The sequence below is a fragment of the Bufo gargarizans genome, chromosome 8 (assembly GCF_014858855.1).
Source record: "Bufo gargarizans isolate SCDJY-AF-19 chromosome 8, ASM1485885v1, whole genome shotgun sequence".
NCBI lineage: Eukaryota > Metazoa > Chordata > Amphibia > Anura > Bufonidae > Bufo > Bufo gargarizans.
The window spans coordinates 67,855,525-67,876,554 of NC_058087.1; the positions used below are offsets into that span (position 1 = coordinate 67,855,525).

General features: G+C 44.4%; 1 protein-coding gene across 2 annotated transcripts in view; it reads left to right on the plus strand.

Moving 5' to 3' along the window:
- Nucleotides 1–312: 312 nt before the first annotated feature.
- Nucleotides 313–21,030, plus strand: part of ITGB2 (integrin subunit beta 2) — a 137,501-nt gene continuing 116,783 nt past the window's right edge. The window contains exon 1 of one of the 2 annotated variants that reach the window (XM_044303259.1): nt 313–396. The gene's annotated coding sequence lies outside the window, so the exon portion shown is untranslated. The remainder of the gene's footprint in view (nt 397–21,030) is intronic. The other variant, XM_044303256.1, reaches the window with a different exon arrangement.

The window sequence follows — 21,030 nt, forward strand, 5'->3', positions numbered from 1 at the left end:
AAGGGGCCTAATAGGTCAGAGAGGACATACTGTGTACGTACCTCGTCTGTTTATTTCACCAGGAAGAGCACTGGGATAGATTAGAAAGAAGTGCCACTGACATAGCATAAGCATGAGGACCTTATTGAACCTTCACCTTCAGATGGAGTCATAGCAGCCATGGGTGTATGCATTTTAAATTAGGTAAGGACCTTTCACAATTGCAATGTGTCTCAATTGCTCTTAAATGTTATACTCATTGCTTAGTGAGAAGTAGAGAAATAGTTCTTTCATCATTACTGGGTAAAAATTGGTTTCCTCTTTACCCTTCCTGTTTTCATAGGATGCATTTGAAATAAGACCACAGCTACACAACAAGTAGCACTACAGCCTAGATCCTGAAGTCCACCTAATCAGGTAAATGAACTCTAGTCTTTTCTATTACCCTAGCTAAGGTAGACATATTCTACATGTGTGGTCTTGTTGCCGATCATGCTTCCCAATGGGACTTGGAATTAGATTAATTAGATACTGTGAAAAAATGGAAGTGAATGGATATTGTTCAAAACGAAATATGGGCAGACAAAGCCATGGGTGTAGGATTTTATGATCAGCCGTTTCTCCTTGTATAGCTATAATGATTCAGCTCCTTTGCATCATGGTACGTCTCTTTAAGGAGAACCTGTCAGCCCGTCTAAGCTTCCCTCTCTTCATCCCTTGTGTTTGAATAGGTTTTTGTATTATAGAACTTGCAGGGTATTTGTTGCAGTGCCATGCCGCTGCTGATGGGTCTGATGGATTTGTTAGAATCAAGTTTTCTCCCGCTGTCTAGCTGCTGATTGGAAGCTTTCTCCCTATGCACAGTAATAGGGAAAAAGCTGTTGATCAATGGGGGGGGGGCTGCATAACATGAATATATTGGGCTCCTGCTTCACCGAGCTGGTTTTACACTGTTTTCACCTATAAGTACCGTTTATTCACAGGTGACCACTGAGGCCAATGATTGGCTGAGTGGTCAATTAAATGATGGACATGGCATTATCATGGCCACGGGAACTGGACCTGTCGGGCTTAAAGGGCTTCTGTCAGCCCACTAAACCGTTTTTTTTTTTGGGGGGGGGGGGTTAATAATAATCCCTACACTGCGAGGTCCCTATACATAAGCTAAATATTCATTTTGGTTCTGTAGATTTTGTTAAAAAGCAATTTTTATAATATGTAAATTACCTTGCTACCAGCAAGTATGGCGGCTACTTGCTGGTAGCAGCCGCATCCTCCTCTCATAATGACGCCCCCTCCGCTGTGTGATTGACAGGGCCAGGGAACGGGATCGTTCTCTGCTGGCCCTGTTTGAATTCAAAATATCGCACCTGCGCCGTACCTGTCTTTAATCGGCGCAGGCGCACTGAGAGGCGGCCGCTCTCTGGGCCGCTCCATCCTCAATGCGCCTGCGCTGGTGTAGATGTGACATCATCGGCGCAGGCGCATTGAGGATGGAGCGGCCGACAGAGCGGCCGCCTCTCAGTGCGCCTGCGCTGATTAAAGACAGGTACGGCGCAGGCGAGGCGCGATATTTTGAATTCAAACAGGGCTAGCAGAGAACGATCCCGTTCCCTGGCCCTGTCACTCACACAGCGGAGGGGGCGTCATTATGAGAGGAGGATGTGGCTGCTACCAGCAAGTAGCCGCCCTACTTGCTGGTAGCAAGGTAATTTACATATTATAAAAATTGCTTTTTAACAAAATCTACTGAACAAAAATGAATATTTAGCTTATGTATAGGGAGCTCGCAGTGTAGGGATTATTATTAACCAAAAAAAAAACGGTTTAGTGGGCTGACAGAAGCCCTTTAAATGAAGCTACCTCTAGAGGGCCAGCTGAGCTTTTTTCCTTTCTTCTATAAGCCTGTCCAAAAATGCTGGACAGTCTCTAAGTATTGTTGAAATGCGCTTATAGGGTAAATTTATCTTCCCCATCTGCCAGAAATTTGGTGTTAAAAAACAGGCAAACTCTGAGGTTGCAACTTTTTAAACACCATTTTCACCCTTACAGCTTTCCAAAAAGGGTTCAGGGACTGGACGAAGCCATGGGCCGTGGCAGATTTATCATCATTCACCCCAGTTTCTTGGTGTAAACAATAATGGAATCTACACCGGCTTCAAGCTGGAATAGATTTCATTTTAGGTGCACGGACTGCTGGAGGATGCACTTAAAGGGGTAAAGCGCTAAAAAGAGATTCAGAGTCATGCACGCGCCGCCGGTTCTAATCCCAGGCTGGTTTCATGTGCCGAATGTATGGTTATTTGATCAGAAACCAGCAAGTTTAGCATTTTTTCTTATTCTTTAATTATATTCATCGGGGTATAAATAATGTGTTCATGTTATTGAACATTCCATTATGGCCAGGGCAATACCAATTTTGCAAGTTTTTATTTATTTTTTTAACAAAAGAAAGGCACTTGAAAGATAAGAAAGCATGTTTTTAAGTTTTTAGACATTAATGTATTTTTGTTTCATTTTTCCAAACCTTTTTTTTACTGATTTAATTTTTTTTCAAGGTCTCAGTACTTGAACCTGCTATCCTCTGATTGCCCATATAATACAGTGCAATACTTCTGTATAGTAGTGTATTAGGTCAGTTATAGTAAAACTGACCATGCCAAAGGCAAGCTATAAGGCCATTGTTCAGCTCCTTGCCTGTCATGGCAACCCCTTGGTAAGTCATGATCATGGCACAGGGATGGTGATGGGGTGAGAGTGCCCCTTCCCTCTCTTTAACTTCTTAGAAGACGCAGTCAGCATTGACTGTGGCATCTAACGGGGTAAATTGCTGATCCTAGTAGTGAAAACAGGGTACCAGCTGTGCGATATTGCCAACACCTGCAAGTTATAGCTTGGGCTCAGCTCCTGAGCATCACTGTACTGTCTATTGACCTCCATTATAAATAAATAAAAATACACCTTACAGAGGACCTGTCACCAAACCAAAAAACTGTTCTGTTTTTAAATATGCTTCCCTGAGCATTGCATACTTTTTTTTTATGCTACTGTGCCACCCGTTCTTCAGTTATGACTTGTCCCCCTAAAAGTCCGATACCACATATGTAAACCTCCACTGTGATGATCTCCTTCACACACTCTCCAGCTGCAGTATGATCTTGCGAGACCCACTGGACCCACTTTTGGACCCATTCTTGAACCCACTGCTGGTTTTGACTCACAAGTACTGTTTCAAAACACTGACCAAATACTGACTGTGTGAAAGTGGCCTTAGGTGACAGGTCAGTAGCAGAATTGACAGCTGAAAACAGGTCCAACTATGCCTACTACTCATCAATGTATTGTACCTCTTTGCCATTGACCTTTTTGGAAAACCACCATGATATCTGCTCGAAAGAAGTAGCATGAAGGCTAAGGCTAGTATCACAAAGCAAAATCTGCCAAAAATCTGTGGCAAATCAGTAGCAGAATTTGGAGGCATTTTAGTGTTTTTAGAGTATTTAATTGAGGTTTTTCTACTTCCCCTATGTCTTTTATGGAAAACTACCATCCAATCTGCTTTAGAGAAGTAACGTGTCACTTTTCAAGCATTTTTCAAATCAGCTGCTAAAAAGAACTGTACCATTTGTACAAGGTGCGCACTGGAAAAAAAATTCAATGGTTGTGTGTTTTACATTGAAGGAAGCTGTTGATGGTGTTTTGAATGGGGATTACCCATTTTCTGCTGCTGAATCAGTGGCCAGTTTTGCCCATGAGAAAATAGTGTTAAGAAAGATTGCGTATAAGGACATGTCTATTGATGGTAGTATGACATTTACTTATGAATCACGGAGGTGCAGGTCTAAACACAGAACAAGTGCAAATCTCTCCCTTGTACCTTATCTCACTTCTGCTTTTGGCTCACAATCACTGATGGAAATCATTGATCAAACACTGACGTGTGAATAAGGCCGAGTTCACACGAACGTGTGTGACCCGTGCCCGTGCCCAATGCACGATCGCTGGCCGTGGGTCAGCCGCATCGTATCGCGGACCTATTCACTTTAATGGGTCCGCGATCCGCCCGTTCCGCAAAAAGATAGGACCTGTTCTATCTTTTTGCGGAATGGAAGTACGGGACGCAACCCCACGGAAGCACTCCGTAGTGCTTCCGAGGGGTCCCGTTCCGTGCGGCCGTTCCGCAATTTCGGATTTGCGGACCCATTGAAGTGAATGGGTCCGCATCCGTGATGCGGAATGCACACGGAACTGTGGCCGTGTATTGCGGCCCGCAATTTGCAGGCCGCAATACGGCCACGGATCACACACGTTCATGTGAACTAGGCCTAAATGTCCCTTTACATGTGATGATGTACAAGCAGACTGTGCGGAAGGAAGCGGTCCTTCCCGACAATCTGCTGATCGCTGGTGGAGGAGAACGGTACAGTTACATGCAGCGATCTCCTCCAGCTCCCCCAGAGTATGGGGAGGAGCAATTGGCAATGCCATCGCTCTTCCCCATACTGACTAGTTGTTTTCCAGCAGCAGATCGTGTTTACAGACATTTTATGTGATGCACAAACGATCCAATGAACAAGCGCTTCGGCGGTGTATTTACACCGCCAGATCATCACTAACGAGCATTACTATGAAGCTTGTTAGCCATGATCTGTTCAAGTCTTGGCTCATGCTAAGGACCCTTAAGGCCTAAGCCATCAATATCAGACTGGCTGGGTCCAACACCCCTCACCTCCTGCTGATGAGCTGTTACTTTAGAACTCCAATACCAGAAGTTGCTGCCAGAACTACACAGCCGTCCATTATGTAGTGGGAGCAGGACTGCAATTACCAACTCCACTGCAAGAAAGATAGAGCTGTGTAGTTCTGGCTCCGGAATTACAAGGTAACAGCTGATCGGCAAGGGTTACAGGGTTGTCAGACCCCTTCCAATCTGATACTGATGGTTTATCCTGAGGATAGGCCATTAATATCAAAATCATGGACAACCGCTTTAAGGTTTATGGTTATTATTTCTTAGGCTACTTTCACACTTGCGTTTGATCGGATCCGTTCTGAACGGATCCGATCATATTAATGCAGACGGAGGCTCCGTTCAGTACGGATCCGTCTGCATTAATAACTGCAAGCAGCGTTCAGCTGTCCGCCTGGCCGTGCGGAGGCGAGCGGAGCGGAGGCTGAACGCCGCCAGACTGATGCAGTCTGAGCGGATCCGCATCCATTCAGACTGCATCAGGGCTGGACGGAAGCGTTCTGCTCCGCTCGTGAGCTCCTTCAAACGGAGCTCACGAGCGGACAGCCGAACGCTAGTGTGAAAGTAGCCTTAGTCGTTTTTTGAGTAATTGTGGGGAAGAGTTGCTGAAGAAGGTTTTTAAATTGGGGTTTCCTGTTTATATTTTGTAAGCTGGCGATGAATAGATATAGGTGATACAACCAGTAGTAGGCTAAAAGAGCAAACACAAGCTTACAAATATTAATACTACATCTTAGCATATAACAGAAAATGTCCTATGCTGTGCATCAAGTAATTTTTTTTGATGATTACTTTTGTTTCTATCACCAAACAATCTGGGTTATAGCATATTCTGCTAAGGAAATGATATTCTAAGAGTACTGTTAGGCTACTTTCACATCTTCATTGTTAATTCCAGTTTTGTTAATTCAGCAGAGGATCTCAAAACCGGAATGAAATGGATCGGTGCCGTTTAATATATCCGGACGCATCGGTTTCGGCTGGATCTAGTTGTATTAAATCAAAACCGAACAAACCGGATCTGGTATGAAAATCATTGTAAGTCAATGGGCACCGGATCTATTTTTCATGCCGGATCTGGTTTGTTTCGTTTTGAGAACCGAACACAAAACTGCTGCAAGCTGCACGAAAACGTTAAAGATGCATACTTGTGCATCCTGATTAGTTTTGTCCCCATTGACAATAAATGGGGACAAAACTGAACCGATTAATTCCGGTTTTGAGATCCTCTGTCGGATTTCAAAACCGGAATTGAAAACATAGATGTGAAATTAGCCTAAGGCTACTTTGACACCGGTGTTTCTATTTTCCGGTATTGAGATCAGTCATAGGGTCTCAATACAGGAAAAAAAAACGCTTCAGTTTTGTCCACATTCGTTGTCAATGGGGACAAAACGTAACTGAACAGAACGGAATGCTCTAAAATGCATTCTGTTCCGTTTGGTTGTGTTCCCATACCGGAGAGCAAACACCAGCAAGCTGTGGTTTTCTTTCCGTCATGGGATGCGGAGCAAAACGGATCTGTAATCACCCACAATGCAGGTCAATGGGTACTGATACGTTTAACTTTGACACAATCTGACACAATAGAAAACGGATCCGTCCCCCATTGACTTTAAATGGAGTTCATGACGGATCCGTCGTTGCTATGTTAAAGATAATACAACCAGAACCATGCATAATGGATGCAGATGGTTGTATTATCAGTAACGGAAGGATTTTTGCTGAACCCTGCCGGATCCAGCAAAAACGCTAGTGTGAAAGTAGCCTTACAGGGGCTGAAGTTCAGGTCAGTTTTTGTGAACAAACGTTCCTATAAATGCTTGTTCGTTATCAAGTCTTTTATGCGGCACCTAAAATAATCTTTTGCCATCAGCACATTGCCCAGAGAGCAGTTGATGTGCTGCCAACAATGTAGGGGACGAATTATCATAAAAATAATCATTGGTTACCCTTTCAATTGGCATCAGGCCAGGTGAAAGGTCCTTTAAACAGGGGCAGATTGACTTGATTAAGGTTGATCGGCACTAGTTTTTTGCCTGCCATCGGCCCATGTAAGAGGACCTATACACTTCAGGTTAGTGAAGTACCTTTATAACTTATAATGCCGTGGGCTCCTATAACCAGTTTTAGGGTCCATTCACACGTCCGCAAAATGGGTCCTCATCCGTTTACAATTTTGCGGAACAGTTGCGGACCCATTCATTTTCAATGGGGCCGGAATGTGCTGTCCGCATCCGCATTTGTGGATCCGCACTTCCGTTCTGCAAAAAAAAGATCATGTCCTATTCTTGTCCGCAATTGCGGACAAGAAAAGGCATTTTCTATGAGTGCCGGTGATGTGCGGTCCGCAAAATGCAGAACGCACATTGCCATTGTCTGTGTTTTGCGGATCCGCAAAACACATACGGACATGTGAATGGACCCTTAAAGACAGGCAGGGACAAAACAAAGTCACTTCAATACAGTTTATTGCTTGTTCCAGCCAACTTACAGGTCAGTTTAGCTGGATCGCAGCCGAGACAAGAAATCAGTTCATGTCATCCACAATAAAGTCATGCAGGCTCGGGGCTCCTTTAGAAGCATACACAGGGTACTGTTTGCTTTACACGCGCCTTGCAGGGTGTGATCTGTAGCCTCTTGCACAACAGACACACCCTGCCTCATGCTGCTGACTTTTAAAGGCAATCGTGGACATGGGCCACGTATAAACCCCGGAGTGGATCGTGGGGAGTAAGCACCCACCCAGCTCTTTGCTTACTCCCAGTAAAAGCCAGTCCCGGATTAGCTGAAAACAGCTATGCTAGTTAACTAGAGTGTCCACTAACGGCTTTTACTCCACCAAGGCTGGGTACCTTGGTGGCATGTCTCAGGTGCACCCCAGCAAACCTCGATATGCATCTCCTTAATAGGTTTCTTGCACAATTATAGGAGATACATACCGTCCTTCATATATGAGGCCTGTCACTGCCTCACACTGTCTAGATCGGGGGGAACAACCCGCAGCCCACTGTGCAATCAGTGGTGTTTCTTCCTGGAGTTCCATACACAGAGGTGCACCTAGCCTTTCTGCTGCCTGAGGTGAAAACTGAAACAGCCCCCCCCCCCCCCAAATTTCTTAACCTAACCCCTTTACCATAATGAATGGCCCTTCCACCATTCCTCATGGCCCTTCCGCTGACCCCCTCTTGCCCTTACCTGGTGCTGCCTGAGGCGATCACCTCACGTGCCCTCATTTGTAGTGCCCCCCTGGCCATACAGTGCTGGATTACAGCTCTTGTTCCTGCACTCTAGCAGAAGCAGGTCGGGTCTCCTGCTATCAGTGACAGCCGGGGCCCCAAGGAGAAGACAGAAGTGGTTTTCTGCAGCTATGTAGTGAATAGAGGAAGCGACTATGCTGCTTTCTTTACTAGACCCGGCGATCACATGCTTGCTGGGTGTCTCGGGCAGAGCAAAGCTGCAGGATCTTCCTAGACCCAGATCAACTCTGGCTTGCACAAAGCCCCCACAGGAGGATGGTTTCCTTTGGATGCTCCAGATATAGTGGAAATAGGGCAAAATACAAAAAAAAAAGCCTCTGTCCCCCAAAAGTCTTTCAATGACCTCTTAGAGGACATATTATGTGACAAAAATATATATATTTAAAAAAACTAATTAAGAAATATAAAAAATATAAGATAAAATAAAATAAAAGATAAAATAAATAATATCTTGTTATGACCTCTTGGGGGATATATTATATAGCAGAAATATATTACAAAAAAGGTAAAAAAATGATAAATAATAAAATACAAAAATTAAAAAACGCCCACACCAACCAAAACCGTTGCTATTATTACCCCATTCACATGAAACAATACATATTTTATATTAAAACTGACACAAAATAAGTAATTGTAATAATTCATTCAGATGTCAGTTATAGTTTTTTAAAAATTACTTTTTAAAAATGTTTTGCACAGTTACCCCTAAATAAAAGTAAAAAAGAAACAATATGTTAAAAAATATATTAAAACTCTTATAAAAAAAAAATGTCACAAATTATTTTGGTAGTCCAACAAATATAAAAGTTTCAACCATCTGAAGCACTATGGGGTCATTTACTAAGCTGAAATACGCCTAAATCAGGCGCAGATGGCAGCGCAACGGTCACACCAGGTCTAAAATTGTGGTCGGGGACAGGTTTAGAAAATGTTCTAAATGTGAGACAGCAAGGAAACTGTCTTACATTTAGAACTGGCTCTAGATGCGCTGAAGTTATGCAAGGGGCTGGAGAGGATCCACCACCAGATATGGGGCTTTATTAAGACCGGTCTCTAAATAACTAGTGAGCACCATCCTCTGCAGTGAAACCGCAGATTTACGAATAGGAGGCAGAATGGAAGATAATGTCGCCACATAATGGGGCTATCCCGTAAAAATTATTTTTTAACAAGTTCCTGCAGCATGGTCACCGGAAACTGAAGATGCAGACTTAACTGCTCCATGCCGCCACCGCTGTTTTCAATCTTCCTGTACCCATACTGTTTACATCTGGCTGGCTATGGTTATGCTACAACAGAATTTAGACTAGAACCTTCAGAACCACAGGTGCAAATCCATGAAGCAAACATAATTACAAAAAACAAGATGGCTGCACACTGTTATATATACAAACAATAGCTAAGAAATGGGGGTCATTCTAGATAAAAGTGGTACAATACCGACTATAAATGAGTCAATAGAAGCTCTTAGCACACATACGTGTCGGGCCCATCTACCAGGCATCAAGGTGGCTTCTGCAGTTGGGTCCCTAACACTAAATATACTGCCTCACTTTGGACTTACTTAAGACTACAATATTTAGGGCAGTGTAGAGACCAGCTACATACGTACTCTGCTCAGAAGTCCCAGGTAGATGGGCGTGTTCAGTCTAAAAGAGGTGCTACCCTCAATATATACTACAAGAGAATTTAGACTAGAACCTTCAGAATCACAGGTGCATATCCATGAAGCAAACATAAATACAAAAAACAAGATGGCTGCACACCGTTATACACTCACCTAAAGAATTATTAGGAACTAGGAACACCTGTTCTATTTCTCATTAATGCGATTATCTAGTCAACCAATCACATGGCAGTTGCTTCAATGCATGTAGGGTTGTGGTCCTGGTCAAGACAATCTCCTGAACTCCAAACTGAATGTCAGAATGGGAAAGAAAGGTGGGCTACAACAGCAGAAGACCCCACCGGGTACCACTCATCTCCACTACAAATAGGAAAAAGAGGCTACAATTTGCACGAGCTCACCAAAATTGGACTGTTGAAGACTGGAAAAATGTTGCCTGGTCTGATGAGTCTCGATTTCTGTTGAAACATTCAAATGGTAGAGTCCGAATTTGGCGTAAACAGAATGAGAACATGTATCCATCATGCCTTATTACCACTGTGCAGGCTGGTAGTGGTGGTGTAATGGTGTGGGGGATGTTTTCTGGGCACACTTTAGGCCCTTTAGTGCCAATTGGCCATCGTTTAAATGCCACGGGCTACCTGAGCATTGTTTATGACCATGTCTATCCCTTCATGACCACCATGTACCCATCCTCTGATGGCTACTTCCAGCAGGATAATGCACCATGCCACAAAGCTCGAATTATTTCAAATTGGTTTCTTGAACATGACAATGAGTTCACTGTACTAAAATGGCCCCCACAGTCACCAGATCTCAACCCAATAGAGCATCTTTGGGATGTGGTGGAACGGGAGCTTAGTGCCCTGGATGTGCATCCCTCAAATCTCCATCAACTGCAAGATGCTATCCTATCAATATGGGCCAGCATTTCTAAAGAATGCTATCAGCACCTTCTTGAATCAATGCCACGTAGAATTAAGACAGTTCTGAAGGCAAAAGGGGGTCCAACACTGTATTAGTATGGTGTTCCTAATAATTCTTTAGGTGAGTGTATATACAAACAATAGAGCTAAGAAATGGGGGTCATTCTAGATAAAAGTGGTACAATACCGACTATAAATGAGTAATGGAAGCTCTTAGCGCACATACGTGTCGGGCCCACCTACCAGAGAGCTTCCATTGCTCATTTATAGTCGGTATTGTACCACTTTTATCTAGAATGACCTCCATTTCTTAGGTCTATTGTTTGTATAAATAACAGTGTGCAGCCATCTTGTTTTTTGTATTTATGTTTGCTTCATGGATATGCACCTGTGATTCTGAAGGTTCTAGTCTAAATTCTCTTGTAGTATATATTGAGGGTAGCACCTCTTTTAGACTGAACACGCCCATCTACCTGGGACTTCTGAGCAGAGTACGTATGTAGCTAGTCTCTACACTGCCCTGAATATTGTAGTCTTAAGTAAGTCCAAAGTGAGGCAGTATATTTAGTTAAAAGGGACCCATCTGCGGAAGCCCCCTTGATGCCTGGTAGATGGGCCCGACACGTATGTGAGCTAAGAGCTGTCATTACTCATTTATAGTCGGTATTGTACCACTTTTATCTAGAATGATCCCCATGTCTTAGCTCTATTGTTTGTATATATAAGGGTGTGCAGCCATCTTGTTTTTTGTGGCTATGGTTATGGTCACATACATTGCTCCAGCCAATGATTGGCCTCAGCGGTGAAATGCTACTTATGGCCACATGACTGCTGAAGCCAGTCATTGGCTGGAGAGGTGCATGTGACTATGCTCATGCACAGCCAGATGTAAACAGAGCAGGAATCGGAAGATGGAGAGAATTGGGACAGCGCGGAGGACCAGAGCAGGTAAGTATTAATCTTCTGTTTCCAGGCTATGCTGCAGGAACTTGGTAAAAAAACATTTTTACTAGGAAATCCCTTTAAGCCCCTGTTATGCTGCACAATATTTGGCCAATTACCGGGAACAAGTGTTCATAGAAACGCTCATGGCCTGTATAATCCTGCCGCTGATCAGCCGATACCACCATGGGTGTAGGAACCTCCAAAAATCTGGGGGGGACAGCATTTTTGCTCGCCGGGTATATTCTTATTCAGTAAACTGCGAGTTGTTTATATCGTTAAATTTTAAGTGTGTGTGTGTGTGTGTGTGTGTGTGTGAAAAATCTCACAACAAAAAAATATGCAATTTGTTTATCAGGTCACAGAAATTAACCAAACGTTTGGCATATAGTTCAGTTATTCCCCTTAAAACTAGTGGTAATACTTTAAGTGATGCACTTTGCCTGATTTTAACAAAACAAAAGATCTTGTATAAATACAATTAAATACTATAACTATATAAATAGAAGCAATTTTCTAACTGGAGACAGAGTGAGACCCTCCAAGCACCACAACCACTGCAGCGTACTTTAGCTAACTAGGTGCAAGGTAGCTGTCTTCCTCACCATCACTACTTGAGTCACTCATGAGGCCAACTGCTTCTAAAGACACTGTCTCAGCATATTCCTTTTCTGGTTCAACAAAATGATGCCTGACTGGTGATTCAGTGATCTCTTTTTGTTGACATGATTCTGAACTTGATGAGGATGTATTTGCTTTACTAGGCTTTGTAAAAAACTTGCGGATATCCATTCTGACTTTCTTCACTCAAATTTACTTTTAAGCATAAAGCTAAGGTTCCAGAAAAGACAAAATTTAAAGAAGAATGATAACAAAAGATTTAGATTCCTAACCTGGGGGCAGTGGCGTGCCTAGGGTATTTGGCACCCATGCTTTCTCTGCCCCCCCCCCCCGCCCCGCCAAAACAATAATTAATCTCCCCTTATATATAATTTACTTACAGTTCTGAAGACTCATGGGTGCTGGCTGGCTTGGCCTCAGGGGTGCTGGCTGGCTTGGCGTGTGGGAGACTCTGAGGCCTTTTTCTCCAAGCTGCTCCGTATCAGTGCTCTGGACAGCTGGGCTCCGGGCTGGAAGTGGGCACAATAAGAAAAAAATATTTTTCATTACACCTCAGGTCAGACCATCAATCAGACCCCCAATGTTAATCAGACCTCAGCTTACAGCCCCAATAAGATTCCCAATGTTAATAAGACCTCAGATCACACCTCAGCTCAGACCCCAATATGAATGACCCCCAATCAGACCTCAGATAAGAGCCCCCCTCATAGCAGCCCCCAGTGCCTCTCCAGCAGACCCCAGTGCCTCTCATCAGCACCCCAGTGCCTCTCATCAGCCCCCCCAGCGCCTCTCATCAGCCAGTAATAACAGACCCCCAATCATGTGCCAGTAATAACAGCCCCCCAATCATGTGCCAGTAATAACAGCCCCCCAATCATGTGCCAGTAATAACAGCCCCCCCCAATCATGTGCCAGTAATAGCCCCCCCAATCATGTGCCAGTAATAACAGGGCCCCCCATTATGTGCCAGTAATAACAGGGCCCCCCCATTATGTGCCAGTAATAACAGGGCCCCCCCCATTTTGTGCCAGTAATAACAGGGCCCCCCCCCCCCATTTTGTGCCAGTAATAACAGGGCCCGGCCCCCCCAATCATGTTTCAGTATAAGTATTGTATATATTATTTTTAAAATTTGGCAGCCATGCGATGTAGGCCTCTTCTGGCCTGTGTCCCGCGCTGTACTGCTCAGGCGGCGTGATGACATCATCGCGCCGCCTACGCCAGCCTCTGATAGGCTGCCGGCCTAGTGCCGGCAGCTTATAAGAGGAACAGGAAAGGGAGACACCTCTCCCCTGCTCCTCCACACAGCCTTCTTTTTGTATCGCTGTCCTGAGGACGGCGATACAAACAGATCACTATGGAGATGAGTGCTTTCACAATGGAAGCGCTCATCTCAGTGCCCCGCCGCCGCCGCACACATTGCCCCGCTGGGGGGGATTTCACCATACCTGTCCCCCCGGCATTATTTCCTGGGGGGGATCCGTCACCCCCGCTTCCTACGCTCATGGATAACACCTGTTATGTGGTCCTGCTAGAGCCTGATGAAGGGCTTATGTTATAAGCCCATGTAAACAAGTGCTAACATATTTTTTTGCGGCCCCTTGAAATAGAGTGATGTGATAATGCAGCCCTTGGACCATAAAAGGTTGTGCACCCTGGTCTAGATATACATTTAATGTTGTAAGTGTGATGATGAGCTGCTAAAAATAAACTACTACATGTTTTTTTTAATAGAAAGTTCCTCTTAAATCTCCATTATGTGGCAACTATGTCTCCATTTAGATCATGAGCACTGAGTCAAAGTTTTCTTTCCCCACAATATATTGGATACGCAAAAAAAGTCTGGTTGGAGAGGGTTAGTCCTCTTGGTCAACCCTGATTCTAAAGGTGGCCATACACATTAGTCTAAAATTAATCTAAATGTACGATTTCGACCAAAATGAACAATTGTCAGGTGAAATTCAACAATTAACGATCGTTTTATGATAGACCATTATCGTTTGAAGAGAAGTTTGTCTGTGTTCAATATTTTTGTCTGATAGTAGGACAAAAGATCATTAATTCAAAGAAAGAATTCTTGTGGCGAAAAGATATTTCTAATAAAGAACATTCCAAGAAAGATCTTTCGTCCATTGCCAGTTTTCAGTGAACATGTATGGCCAGCAGTGATGAGCGGCAGGGGCAATATTCAAATTCTTGATATTTCACAAATATTTGTGCGAATATCCATCATACATTCACGAATTCGTGATCTCGTCATTATTTACTTGATTGCGAAAATTCACTATAAAAATTCGCGATATGAATATTCACGATCAACACTACTCCTAAAGTCATAGATATTGCAGCCTTCTCATTGGACCACAAGCAAGAAGTAGTGAGGGATCATGGGTGCTGATGAAAAAAAATCTAGAATATTTGCGATTACGAAAATACAGCCCTATATTCTAGATATTCGCGAATTCTCGAAGTGCCAATATTCGCGATAAAAATTCGTGATTAGAATATTCGCGATCAACACTAAGCCAGCTTAAACAACTGTAGCGGTCAATATAGACTAAAGTGTGTATGGCTGTGTAACGACTGTTCACCCGATGTTTGTTTGACCATCAACCAACTTCTATCTAATTTATCTATTATACTCACTTATATAGCGCTGACATATTCCACAGCACTTTACAGACATTAGCATCAGGCTATCTCCAATGGGGCTAAGTAGGCTCCCTATCAGTATGTCTTTGGAGTGTGAGAGGAAACGGAGTGCCTGGAAGAAACCCACGCAAACATGGGGAGAACATACAAACTCCATGCAGATGTTGTCTTTGGTCGGATTTGAACCTACAAGGCACCAGTGCTAACCACTAAGCCACTGTGCTCATCTTATGTGTATGGCCACCTGAAGAATGAAGTGGCATGGTCTTGTATTCTTATAGGTGGTTGCTAGGTGGTTGCTCTCCATCAATTGGACATATGGAAACAGCCACATTGGCTGTTGAGGTAAAAACCTAATGCTCTTCTCGCATCTTGTTGGGGGTATACAGGGAGTGCAGAATTATTAGGCAAGTTTTATTTTTGAGGATTAATTTTATTATTGAACAACAACCATGTTCTCAATGAACCCAAAAAACTCATTAATATCAAAGCTGAATATTTTTGGAAGTAGTTTTTAGTTTGTTTTTAGTTTTAGCTATTTTAGGGGGATATCTGTGTGTGCAGGTGACTATTACTGTGCATAATTATTAGGTAACTTAACAAAAAACAAATATATACCCATTTCAATTATTTATTTTTACCAGTGAAACCAATATAACATCTCAACATTCACAAATATACATTTCTGACATTCAAAAACAAAACAAAAACAAATCAGTGACCAATATAGCCACCTTTCTTTACACTCAAAAGCCTGCCATCCATGGATTCTGTCAGTGTTTTGATCTATTCACCATCAACATTGCGTGCAGCAGCAACCACAGCTTCCCAGACACTGTTCAGAGAGGTGTACTGTTTTCCCTCCTTGTAAATCTCACATTTGATGATGGACCACAGGTTCTCAATGGGGTTCAGATCAGGTGAACAAGGAGGCCATGTCATTAGATTTTCTTCTTTTATACCCTTTCTTGCCAGCCACGCTGTGGAGTACTTGGACGCGTGTGATGGAGCATTGTCCTGCATGAAAATCATGTTTTTCTTGAAGGATGCAGACTTCTTCCTGTACCACTGCTTGAAGAAGGTGTCTTCCAGAAACTGGCAGTAGGACTGGGAGTTGAGCTTGACTCCATCCTCAACCCGAAAAGGCCCCACAAGCTCATCTTTGATGATACCAGCCCAAACCAGTACTCCACCTCCACCTTGCTGGTGTCTGAGTTGGACTGGAGCTCTCTGCCCTTTATCAATCCAGCCACGGGCCCATCCATCTGGCCCATCAAGACTCACTCTCATTTCATCAGTCCATAAAACCTTAGAAAAATCAGTCTTGAGATATTTCTTGGCCCAGTCTTGACGTTTCAGCTTGTGTGTCTTGTTCAGTGGTGGTCGTCTTTCGGCCTTTCTTACCTTGGCCATGTCTCTGAGTATTGCACATCTTGTGCTTTTGGGAACTCCAGTGATGTTGCAGCTCTGAAATATGGCCAAACTGGTGGCAAGTGGCATCTTGGCAGCTGCACGCTTGACTTTTCTCAGTTCATGGGCAGTTATTTTGCGCCTTGGTTTTTCCACACGCTTCTTGCAACCCTGTTGACTATTTTGAATGAAACGCTTGATTGTTCGATGATCACGCTTCAGAAGCTTTGCAATTTTAAGAGTGCTGCATCCCTCTGCAAGATATCTCACTATTTTTGACTTTTCTGAGCCTGTCAAGTCCTTCTTTTGACCCATTTTGCCAAAGGAAAGGAAGTTGCCTAATAATTATGCACACCTGATATAGGGTGTTGATGTCATTAGACCACACCCCTTCTCATTACAGAGATGCACATCACCTAATATGCTTAATTGGTAGTAGGCTTTCGAGCCTATACAGCTTGGAGTAAGACAACATGCATAAAGAGGATGATGTGGTCAAAATACTCATTTGCCTAATAATTCTGCACTCCCTGTATTTGAAGGAATACATGGTGTGTATTTCCCCTACTTCAGATGTATAGCTCCAAAGTATACTATTGTATTGACATAGAATGGCATATGTTGGCACACTGGCATTTTTTGGTGGCACACTAAGCTTTTATGTACAGTAAGAAAAAGGTATGCTGCTGCCACACACCACACTGATGGCCAAAAAGGCAACTCTTTTAGCCTCTGTCAGGTCAAAAGGGGCCTATGGCTACATTTTGTGTATACGTCAGGAGATCTCCCGAATGTGTTTACATAATGGGATGTAAGCAGCACTGTAACTCAAGCCAATTCATATTAGAAGTTAGGTTTGCTTTATTCTTATAAATGATGTCTCATACACATTTATTAAAGGCTTTCTTTGATCCTTGGTATTGAAGGGCATCTGTCAGCTGTAATCTCGCCTTTAAACCAGTCACAATGCCAGGTAGGGGCTGCCTCAGTCTAATGTAAGCTATACTATATCTTTTATCCAGCAATCTGATGCTGCATCACCAAGTAATAAGTATTTTAATTGATATGTAAATTAGCCATTAAGTGCACCGAGGGCAGACGTGAGTCCCTCAACAAACCATAGCTCTGACGCTTTCCTCCACCAGCCCCATTCTCTCCTTCTTGGTTGACAGGGCCAGGCTTAAAGGGGTCGTCTAGACCAGTGTTTCCCAACCAGTGTGCCTCCAGCTGTTGCAAAACTACAACTCCCAGCAGGCCTGGACAGCCTTTGGTTGTGCGGGCATGCTGGGAGTTGTAGTTTTGCAACAGCTGGAGGCACACTGGTTGGGAAACACTGGTCTAGACTTTTAATATTAATGACCTATCATCAATATCAGATCTGCGGAGGTCTGACACCTGGCACCCCCACCGATCAGCTGTATGAGCTGTTATGTACTCATGTGGATCCACATTTAATAAATAAATATAGCAGTGGCAAAAATACTAATTGAAATAAATATAAAGAAAAAAATAAAAATAAATAGAGGTCACAGATCAATGACATTACTATATCCTTTTCTATGGTGCTTATTATTTTTTGGAGCTCCTGGCTCCCTCCTCACAGCTACTGAGGAGGAGCCAGGAGCTCCGAAACGCATATAACTATTTTATTTAGCGTGTCAATTTAATTTGAAAGCATTAGTTTATTTTTGGTGCTATCCTAATAATATGTAACTTTAAGCCCTCCTGCACACGAACGTGTGCTTCCCGTTGCTGTATTGCGGAGCACATTTGCGGACTCGCAATACACGGGCAACGTTCCGTGTGCATTCCGCATCACGGATGCTGACCCATTCACTTTAATGGGTCCGCATACCTGGAGATGCGGAATGGTGCGGAAGGGAAGCACGGAACTCTACAGGAGCACTACGGAGTGCTTCTGTGGGGTTTCGTCCCGTACTTCCGTTACGCAAAAAGATAGAACATGTCCTATCTTTTTGCGGAACGGCCGGATCGCGGACCCATTAAAGTGAATGGGTCCGCGATCCGCTGCGGCTGCCCCACGGACGGTGTTCGTGCATTGCGGCCCGCAGCGCGACAAGGGGCGCACACGTTCGTGTGCAGGAGGCCTAATCCAAAGAAAGCTGGTAAGTTTGGAGCACTGCAAACTTCAGCCCAGTTGATCTGCTGATCTGACTCCATAATTGATCGTAACAAGCCTTGCGTGCCCACGTGCACTGGTGGAGATTTTGAAGACTTTTTCTATTTGGAAAGCTGGTCTGGAGGATCACAAACTCCAGCAAGCCTTTTGCGTGCAGCTGGCCTGCCGACTTCAATCTATGGTTGACTGCACTAACTTCAGTATATACTGGTGAAAACTATAACAGCTAATACCAAGTGGTGGCGGTAAGCTATGACTTACAACACTGTGCACACTGCAGTGTTTTATATATGCAGTCAATTTGCTAAGTTAATTATACAACTCACCACAACAAGCCCAATGTGTTTTGTGCACAGACAGAAAATTTAACAGCTAATATAAAGTTGTGTTAAAAAGTAATCACTTTGAACATTTCCACTAATATAATCGTACACATTGGTGAGGAAGGGGCTAGCTGGAGCGATACAGCAACAATTGCAATTGACTCAGTGATCGGCAGATTCTTGAATGAAATTAAAGTTTTGGGATTTTAGAACTAAGGGCTCATGCACATGGCCGTTGCCCTGCCGTGGCTGTATTGCGGTCCACATATGGCGGGTCCACAATGCATCAGACCTGGAGATGCAGTGTGGAGGCACGGATCGGAACCCCACGGAAGCACCACGGAGTGCTTCCGTGGTGTTTCTGGCTGTGCCTCTGCACCGCTAAAAAGTAGTTCAAAAGTAGTGCATGCACTATTTCTTTGCGGTGGGGACCGGTGGATGCGGATCGCAGACCCCATTCAAGTGAATGGGTCCGCGAATCACATGCGGCTTCCCCATGGTCGGTGCCTGTGCATTGCGGACCACAATTTGCGGCCCGCAGCACGGGCCCGGCCAGCACCCGGTTGTGTGCATGAGCACTAACCCAGATCTACAGCTATGCTGATATCTTCCAGCTGAAACAAGGTGACATTTGTGTCTCCACCCATTATTTATGGTCTATGTTACTAATGGGTGGAGACACATAGCCCTGCTCTAGAAGTGGAAGAGATTGAGTGCACCGATGCCCAACCAATTATGTTTCAGGATGAGGACATGGGAAGACCACCGAAGCACATCTCTGATAATGATGAAACACAGGTGCCAATTGCTACGGATTTCTGCAGTCTGCAGACCGACAAGGAGAGCAGGGGTGAAGACTGGGTGGAAGATGATGTGGAGGATGATGAGGTACTAGACCCCACATGGAATCAAGGTCATGCGAGTGACGTGTGCAGTTTGGAGGAAGAGGCGGTGGTCGCACAGAGGCACCAGCAAAGGAAAAGAGGGAGCAGGGTGCAAAAGCGTCTGTTACATTCTCGGGTGACATTTTACCATTTTTGCCGTATACAAACCCCTGCTCTGCATAGGTGACAGGGACCTAAATTTTGTAAAATCATCTGTTCCATTGGTGGGTGACATGAACCCAGTTTTGCCGTGAATAAACCCCTGCTCTGCATAGGTTACAGGGACCTAAATTTCAAAAATTTGTCTGTTACATTGATGGTGTAACGGCCATGGCTATGACCGTGACTCCATACCGCATGCGGTTCCCTGCGGTTTAGTTTGTGTGTTCAACCACAGGTGAGGGTCGCTGTGTGTGGCCTCACTTGTGGTTGCCGCGGGCAACCAGTTGTGTTCTGTAATTGTCAGCAGAGCAGCCTGAGCGTTGCTAGGCAGCTTGCTGCTGTGGCATGCGGTCTCACCTGACTTCCTTTATGTTAGGTGTGTGTGTATGGTGTACACTGTGTTTTATTTATTGTGTGCACTTCCCTTTTTAAGTGGTGTTTTCCCTTCCCTGGTGCTGGAAGGGTTAACTCCCTTCCCAGTGTGTGTGTGAGTCACTGGGTGTGTCTGACCGTTGGGTGTGGCCACTTAGGCCTATAAAGCCTCTGTCTTTGGCTTGGCTCAGTAGGTTGCTTCAGCCAGGCATAGCTGGAGCAGCCTCCTGTGTATTACCATCTACCAGTGGGGCCTCCCTTCTCGTCATAAAACTTTGTTACACGGTGTTATCTAGGTGTGTGTGGGGTTTTGTATTATTGCAGCTTATGGTCCTGGGTTCCTGTGTGATGTCTGGTGTGTGCTGTGTTCCTTGGTGTCTTGAACAAACAGCACCTGCACATGGGTTCCTGGTTGTGTTGTCTGTGGCAGGTGAGTGTTGTGTGGATTGCTTTTGCCTGTCACTGCCATAGCTGTTTCTGTTTCCCTTTGTAGCTTGGCCACATTAGACTCCTGTTTCTCAGTCTCCAGGAGGAACGGGCTGTCTACCCAGCTCCTAGCTCAGGGAACGACGGAGGGTCAGTAGGGATCCAAGGTTCCTGAGTATGGGCCCTCCTACCTTTAAGGGCGGCCCATGCAGCTAAGAGTCAGGGTCAGATTAGGGAAGCGCTAGGAGGTGACCTGCTCCCTAATTCTGTGGTTCTGGCCAAGTGACAACCCTACCATCTCCTGGCACCGCACGGCTGAGAGTTTTCCCCATCCTCAGCCGTGACAGATGGTTGACATTAACCTATTTTGCCATTTTCCCATTTTGACTTCCTGTGGAGCACCATCACCCTTTCCTGTGTGTTTATGTACAGAAGAGAGTGTGTTGGTTGCAGTCTTTTATGGATCCCGCGTTCCCGTTGAAGTCTATGGGCGCGAACGCGCGACAATACGCCCCAAAGAAGCTCCTGTACTTCTTTGGGCATAGGGCGTTTT